The following is an 8,951-nucleotide window of genomic DNA, read 5'->3' on the forward strand; positions in this document are numbered from 1 at the left end:
TCTGGCCAGGAGACAGAAACCAACGTCTGCTAGAGATTTCTGGGAAAGATTTTATTTTCCTGATTCAGGCAGCTTTCTTACCCTCCTCTTTGTTCTTTCTCTCCTTTCTTTCCTGGCAGGAGGCAAGCAGCTGGAGTAGAGCTGCTACCTGGCACCCGTGAGTGGCCAGCTTGTGGAAGGAAGTCATATGTTAATGATGGTGGAGCACAAAGATATCCGGAGCCAGAGCCTGAATGGCTCTGAATTGCCCACCTCTGGACCTAACATTTGGAAGGAAAATGACCCTATTTAGTTAAGCCTCTGAAAATGCGTGTTTGTTTTTTATTTGGATGTAGCTGAATGCCTTCCTGAAGAATGCATCTGAACTGATAGTCTGGTCAAAACTATGAACTCCTTGAAGACAGAGCCGAGTCCCTTGCTTTTGAACTCTAAACATACCTAATGTTTGGCACATAGTAAAGGTTCACTCTAATACTATAAATGGGATTTAAGCCTCAGATCCATTTTAATCCTGAGACTTTATGATTTTATTCTGTACACCACCCCCAGGGCTTGCTTTCACTCCAGCACCTACCCCTCTCCTAGCCATACATGTTATTTTGAAGGGAACCCTTAAACCAAGAAGTAGAGGTTGGTCTCCACATCTCTGTTACATGGTTGCTGCTATTACTTTCCTTGCTTGACAAACTTCTCACTTATCCACATTTGCTCTTTTTATTATTTCATACATGGAACCTGTAAAGACTTTTTAACATGAGGTCAAAATTTCAGGTTCCTTTGAATATGGTTTCACTCAGAAAACACTTAAAACAAAAATTCTGACTTAGGAATTTAATTTATTAACAGCTGCCAGTATCAGTCACCAAATGTGGCTCCCAGAGAGGCTGCTGTAGGCCTCAGGTAAAATTCTTCATCACCCTAGGTAAAAATCCATTACCTTAGGTCCTGCCTTGTGTTCCAGGGGACTGATCAGGTTGATGGTGATGATTATTTTTTTTTTTTTTTTTTTTTTTTTTTTGAGACGGAGTCTCGCTCTGTCACCCAGGCTGGAGTGCAGTGGCCGGATCTCAGCTCACTGCAAGCTCCGCCTCCCGGGTTCACGCCATTCTCCTGCCTCAGCCTCCCGAGTAGCTGGGACTACAGGCGCCCGCCACCTCGCCCAGCTAGTTTTTTGTATTTTTTAGTAGAGACGGGGTTTCACCATGTTAACCAGGATGGTCTCGATCTCCTGACCTCGTGATCCGCCCGTCTCGGCCTCCCAAAGTGCTGGGATTACAGGCTTGAGCCACCGCGCCCGGCCGATGGTGATGATTATTGTAATGAGCAGTAATTACTGTTGGCTACACAGAGATTCCAGGATTTCTGAAGTCAAAACAAAACAGCTACTATTATTGCAGAGAAGAAAATTTTGTTCCATAGGACATGTGCTGTTTAACTTCTATTAGCAGTAAAGAAAAATTACCCATGTACATTTCTCATTCATCAATGGTATCAAAGAATTCAAACTGGGCATCTCCTAATTAGCTTCTGAAAGCAGAAGTGGTGTTATCACTTAGAAGGAGACAAAATTAGTTATACTCTTTTATTAAAAGGAAATTTAATGTATAAAAGAGTCATTTCTTAAATTAACCATGTGAGGGCTTTTACACTATAAGAAGTAAGGGCCAGATCATCCTTTAGATTATCACTAAGCTTGCTCCAAATCACAGATACTAGTAGGTTAAACACTGTCACAAAAAGGAGTCCCCCGAGTTGGTGCTTCTTGTGGAGACAGAGAAACATAGAATATATGGTCCAAAATTCTTTAGGCCATGTGACCTAGTCAAAGGACCTGAGTAGTCAGAGCTACAACTAAAATTGTGATTATTCTCACCAAATCTCAAACCTCTCCAAAGGCCATTTGAGAAAGTCAGTAATACTTACCTGTGCGATTCAGGAAGTGTGCTTAAAGGCCAGGTATTATTATTATTATTATTGTTGTTATTATTATTTTTGACATGGAATCTCGCTCTGTCACCCAGGCTGGAGTGCATTGGCATGATCTTGGCTCACTGCAACCTCCGCCTCCTGTGTTCAAGCAATTCTCCTGCCTCAGCCTCCTGAGTAGCTGGGACTACAGCTGCGTGCCACCATGCCCAGCTAATTTTTGTATATTTAGTAGAGACGGCGTTTCACCATGTTAGTCAGGCTTGTCTCGACATTTCCTTTTTCACACGAATTCCTGGAGGATATTTTTAAAAGTAGCTTTACCTACTTTCGGAATGGAAACTAAAATCACTTCTTCTCCTTTTTTTTTTTGCCATGAAGAAAAGAAACTAAGTAATGTAATAAAAAGCGATGTGTTGGGTGGTGGCTACTTTAGAACGAGTGGTCAGGGAGAAGAAGTGACTGTTGAGCTGAAATAAGAAGGAGCTGGCCAAAAGAAGGCCTGGGGAGCAAGAATTTTAGGTATAACACGCTGAGCTAAACAGTTTGAGATTTGTCTGGGTACAGAGTGATTTTGGACCATTCAGGGGCCCTCTACGCTGGGTCAAAGTTGGGGTAGGTGGTAGGAGTATCTGAGATGAGGTTGGAGGAGTAGGCAAGAGCCAGATCATGCAGACCTAGGAAAAAATTTAAATATATTCTGAGAATAGTAGGAAGCTATTGGACATGATCTGATCTCATCTAGGTTTTTAAAAGACTGCCCACGCTGCCATACAGAAAATGGATGTCATGAGACAGGGGTGGAAGAGAGGGGACTGTCCCAGTGAGGAATGATGGTGATTGTACTGGAGTGGTAAGAAATGGAGAGAGAGGACTGGATTCATGATGTATTTTGGAAGAATGGCCAACAAAACACTTTGACGGATTATACATAGGGCATGAGATAAAGAAGAAAAAGGCTTAACTCAGTGGATAAGGCTGCCATTGAGTGAAATAGGAAGACTGAGGAAGGCCCACATTGTTTTGTAGTGCTAGAAAAAAGAGATTGTTTGTGGACATGTTAAGCTTGAGATTCCTTTTAGATATCAAAGAAAAGATGGTTGCAAGGTAAGGCTGACCTTGATAATAGTGTTTTTACTAGAGTATCGAGGAAGTGGGGTGAGCGACTAAAGACAAGCCTTTTTAAAGAAGTTTTAAAGGGAAGAGAAGCAAGGACATGGTGTAACAGCTAAGATGGATGTAGAGTTATGAAAGGTTTGTTTTGTTTTAAGTTGGAAGATACTGAAACATGCTTATTTGTAAATTCTGGGAAGAAATTAGCAATGTATTCTTAGGAAGGGAGGAATGAAGTCATCAATAGATAAGAGAAGGAGAGATCCAGATCAAAGAGGAGGGCTGACCTTTCATAGGAACAGGGATGTTTAATGCATAGCAAATGGAGGGAGGGCAGAAAGTCTGAATACAGATGTGGGTAGTTTTGCAGGTTTAGGGGTAGGAAGATAAGGAATCCCCTCTGATTTCTGTATTTTCCCAGTCAATGATGAGGCCAGATCATCAGCCAAGAGTAGTGGGGAGAGAAAGGGAATATAGGAGATTTGGGAGAGAGAATAGAAGTCGTAGTATGGGAAGTTGAAAATCTGAAAGCATAATAGGATTTTTGAGCTGTGCTATGTGTTCAATTGAGATTTGTTATTATTTCATATGTGGAACCTGTAAAGACTTTTTAACATGAGGTCAACATTTCAGGTTCCTTTGAATATGGTTTCTAAACCATGGATTTTCTAAAACATGGATCTAAAATTAAACAGTTAACATGGTTGGTCATGTGTTTTTCCATGGGAATGTTCAGGAGATTTGATCCAGGTATACAGTAGCTGTGGCAGTGAGTTTAGCCCTGTTAAGGGACTTTACCAGGAAAGTACAATAATGGGGAGAGATGGAGCTGTTGCACATGATTACAGTTACAGACCATGGGAATCTGGATATGAGGAAATGAGAGTGATAATTAGTGAAAAACAACGGGGCCAATGGATCAAAGATCTCTATAAGGTCAAAGACTTAGTACAGAGAAGGTACTTTGGAAAGTGGAAATCACCTGGGGAGCTATTAACACATAGGAATGTTCATGACTCTTCCCCAAAGATTCTGATTTAGTTGGTTTGGATTGGAACCTTAGTATCAGTGTTCTAACGAGCTTTGCAGGTAATTATAGACGCAACCATGGTTAAGAGCCACCAAGTAACAGGATGATGGGCAATCAGTTCATGCTTGAGGAACAGTTAGCTGGAAGGTGTGGGGCCACTGGGCAACTGCTTTCTTCTGCAGCTGGTGTTTGTTTGATGACTTGGGAGTGACTTGGGAATAAACGAGAGTTTCCTCCTCCACTGGTCAAACAGCATCCACAGGAGTAAATGTGAATGTAACTACAGTCAGTATTAACTGGGATGAAAATCTCAACTGTTAACATGAGCACATTTCCATTGTTACAAACATCCCTCCTGGGTTTCTCTGAGCTTGCTGTGGTGTGGTAGCCAGAAAGAGTGAAGAACCATCTCACCGGCATGCAAGGCTCTGTGGGGACCCTCTCAAGGCATCCAGGTCATAGGTGCACTGAAGCCACTCATGAAGCCCCTCTCCACTCTTCATTGTGGATAAATAATTGTCACTCTTGTATCTATGTAGCCAAGAGTGATGAAACAAACAAACAAACAAACAAACAAACAACAAAGCAACCCAAAATGCAAATTCTCTATTACTCTCTTTCTTTCATTCTACAGACTAAAAACATGATAAAGTGTCACTTATAGCCTGAGATAAAAAAGCTGACAAAAATACAAACCGACAAAAATACGGACTTAGAACAATTTCAGAACAAAGTCCTCTAAAGGACAAAGTGCATTTGTGATACACAACACTAGTTCTTAGTCTTGCTGAATTCTGCAACCACAAACTGCCAGAGTGACTCCAGAAGCTAGCAGAAGGCTTGTTTCATGGAAGGTTATGTATATATGGACCTTTCTGTACCTGCACCATCTCCCTCTAGGTACAGGAACCAGAGAGATAAGCTCTCAAGTTATAAAGTCAACACTGGCCCTCTTATTCACCTGCGTGACCACAAAGTAACCAAGTGGCAGAAAACAGATTGAAATCAAAGGACAAATGCCATGTAGTATCCAGCCATGGTGAGCTCAAATGTGGCCAAAGAACTTACAGAACTTTCTCAAGCAGAGCTTTCATTGCTTACTGCCAGCACTGCGTGGGCAAAGGGAGATCAGCCCCTAAACAACAATGACAACAACAACAACAACAAACCACAGTTTAAAAGAAAATAAATTGCAACACTTTAAAAATGTTAAAGGATGCTTTCTATTGCTTTTAGTGACGTTTATAAAAAAGAAATGAAAATAAGCAATGTCCAAAAGAGTAAATTTGACTGTAACTATAGTGAATATTCACTGGGATGATAACCCTAACTGTTAACATGAATACATTTCCATTGTTACAAACATTTGGTTTAACTTAATCCCCAGAATATATTACTGCCAAAAGGAATCTCATTGACAAGAGCTAATGCATCAGTTACTCTTAAAAGTATCCCTCTTGAACGGTTGACTTACTGGTAGTGTTCGTCATGGAAAAGACTATTTTTATTACCACTGTCATCAAACTCAGTGAAGTTCAGAGATATTTGCTTGTAGTCACTACAGCTTATTCTTTTTGCTGATTAGAGTCCACATGTGTGAACAAGAGACTAGAGGTTTGCTGATGCCACATTTCTATCAGATGACGATGTGATTGTGATTGGATCAGATGAAAGTGTTTAGCTGGGCTTCCAATCCAGATTCTTTCAACTAAAGCCAACAGGCAAGAAGGCAGAAACAAAATGCACAGGGAACTCATTTTAAAATGTTCTTATATAAACAGCTTTGCTTGGAAGTGCTAGGGGTCAGGGTGATAGGTAGAGGTTATTTAATGTTTCCCTCCAGCTTCTCAGATACTCCCCAGCCTCAGATTTGCAAATATCTCTCAACATTTCTGAACTGTAAAGGAAACACAAATTAGGAAGCATCACCAGAACTCTTTCAAATCTAGCATTTAAATAGAATAATGCAATATGATGGAAAGATTTTTAGCCAAAAAGATATTTGAGAATGTAGGTTGAGCCCCAGTTCCATCATTAAATAATTCTTGACCAAATAGTTTCCTTCCCTAATCAGGAAAATGAGAGAGGTCTAGTATACCCACGGTTTGCAAACAGTGCTTTTCAGGACCCTTCAGGAAAGGAGTGGATGAGGGGACTCTATCAAAGTATATTGTTTGTTTTAGGCATTGAAGCTTTTTTTGTTTTGTTTTTGTTATTGTTTTCTTTCCAACCTTTAGGTTTAGGTTCACAGAGTACATGTGCAGGTTTACTGCATGGGTAAATTGTGTGTTGTGGGGGTTTGGTGTACAGGTTACTTTGTCACCTAGGTAATAAGTATAGTATCTGAGAAGTAGTTAGGAGGTTTTTTTGAAGAAAGATTTCTGTCATCAAAAAATTTCACAAAGGATTTCATTAGATGACCATTAAAGTCTCTTTAAAGAATGGATACTTTTAATTCACAACAGTGAATTCATAGCAGTTATTTCTAAATTCTTTTGGTGGTTTGTTTTTTGAGACAGGAGTCTCACTCTGTTGCCCAGGCTGGAGTGCAGTGGCATGATCTTGGCTCACTGCAACATCTGCCTCCTGGGTTCAAGCGGTTCTTGTGCCTCAGCCTCCCCCATAGCTGGTACTACAGGCGTGCAATTTGCAATTCCAAAATTGCATGGCAAATATTAATAAGTTATATAAGTGTACTACTGTAAGATATATTCCTTACAAAACATTTTTCCCAAAATAGAAATTTCAAAGGGGAGATAAATATTAAATTTTAAGGTAAATCATACATTTATTTTATAATGACTAAAACTTTTAATCAATATTAATACATTTATTACTTAACATTATTAATATTAGCATTAAAAGTTTTTTTTTTTTTTTTTTGAGACAGAGTCTTGCTCTGTTGCCCAGGCTGGAGTGCAGTGGCGCAATCTCTGCTCACTGCAAGCTCCACCTCCAGGGTTCACGCCATTCTCCTGCCTCAGCCTCCCTGAGTAGCTGGGACTACAGGCACCCGCCACTACGCCCGACTAATTTTTTTTGTATTTTTAGTAGAGATGGGGTTTCACCTGTGTTAGCCAGGATGGTCTCGATCTCCTGACCTCTTGATCTGCCCACCTCGGCCTCCCAAAGTGCTGGGATTACAGGCGTGAGCCACCGCGCCCGGCCAACATTAAAAGTTTTACTGAAAGTAATGGTATTTGAATATGTCACCTAATTGGTTGGTCATTGTTTGTAACTGCATAGAACTTGCTAATTTTCTACTACCATGGTAGGGCTTATAGTTGATCTTCAATATTAATGGTATGTACTTTCTGTCCAGACCTGCAAAAAAAATTAAATAAACGGCCTACAGCTGTAGGATTTTCTGATTGATTCACACAGTCACAAGATGTTGGAAGATGGTAAATTTAGTGTTTTTAATTCCAGACAAAAACCACTCTGGTTCATTTAAGCAGGAAGGTTTTACTAAAAGATTTCAGACAGTTTATAGATCTCTGGGAGGAACAGAGAACCCGGCTTCGATGCTTCACATAGCAACTAGAAGAAATGCCCTTCCACAGCACAGGACTGGCCTAACCAAACACTGCAGCTGTCCCTGCTTACTTCTCAACATGAATGGTGCTTAGGACAGAATGACAGAACCTCCAGCACAGCTGCCTCAGGAACTCCTGGCACCTCTGCCTCTGAGCTTCAGGGAGGTTCACTTGCCCCTAGAGACCACTGACTCACACTGATCATTCTGCCTGCATTTCTCTGCAAGTGTGTCTACTATTAGACTATTTGGTGAGACTAACTGCAATGAAGAGGGTAGGTCTAGCCATGCTATTTGCCAACAAATCCTGGTAAAGAGAAGGGCCATACTTTGTAGGATGGCTGGTAATGAAGAAAGAACTGCACCCCTTTAAGGAGGGGCCAGAGTCCAAGAAGGCAAAGCTTGGCTGACAGACTGGTCTGGAATCAGTCTTTGAGTAGTCCTGAACAAGAGGGTAGAATGGGCAATGGGGCTTCTGGGTCAGTAGCAGGGCTCAGCTTCTAGTGAATGGCTTGGCTGCTGTAGGCTGGGTAGGCATGTCAGAGTCAGTATGAGGGATGGTAGAGGCAAGGTTCAGCCTCAAGAAATGAGTAACAACAATGAGTTAGGAGACCACTGTTCTCAGCCAATCAGTTTGGGTTCAGACTTACAGGACAGACAGCAAGTAAGACACAAGTGTGAGCCAAATGCTCAAAACATGTCCAGAAGCTGAAATCCACTTGAAGCCCAGTTTTGATTCTGGACAAAGGAACAGTCATCTAGCACCACAGTCTTATCACTGGGGAAAGGAGCTCCCACTGTCCCAATCTCTAGAGGTTTCAGAACTTACTAGGCTATAGTGGTCCTTACCAGACACGCCAAACAGAAGTAATGCTTATTTATTGCTGTACAATAAATCACCTCAACATAGCGGTGTAAAACAACACTGATTCTATTACACTCATGTGTTTTTGCTCCACAGTATATGGGACCTCAGCTGGAAAGACTCAAATGCCTGGGGACAACTCATAATGCTGGGGTTTGAACTCATCCGGGGACATCTTCACTTATCTACCTGGCTTGCATGCTGGAATAGCTCAAAAGCTGGGTTCAGCCAGAGAACCTAGTGAGGGCTCTCTTTGTGAATTGGGCTTCTCACAGCATGGTTGCTGGGTTCTGAGATGAAGCATTCAAGAGGGAGCCTGCCGAGAGCAAATGTTCCAACAAACCTAGGCAGAAGCTGCATGAGCTTTTATAGCCAAACCTTAGAAGTCATTTAACATCACCCTGCACCACTCTGCCGGCTGAAGCCGTCACAAACCCATCCAGATTCATGGAAAGGAGACGTAGATAGATCCCACCTTTCGA

This window comes from Chlorocebus sabaeus, chromosome 15, assembly GCF_047675955.1.
Source record: "Chlorocebus sabaeus isolate Y175 chromosome 15, mChlSab1.0.hap1, whole genome shotgun sequence".
In the NCBI taxonomy this organism is placed as follows: domain Eukaryota; kingdom Metazoa; phylum Chordata; class Mammalia; order Primates; family Cercopithecidae; genus Chlorocebus; species Chlorocebus sabaeus.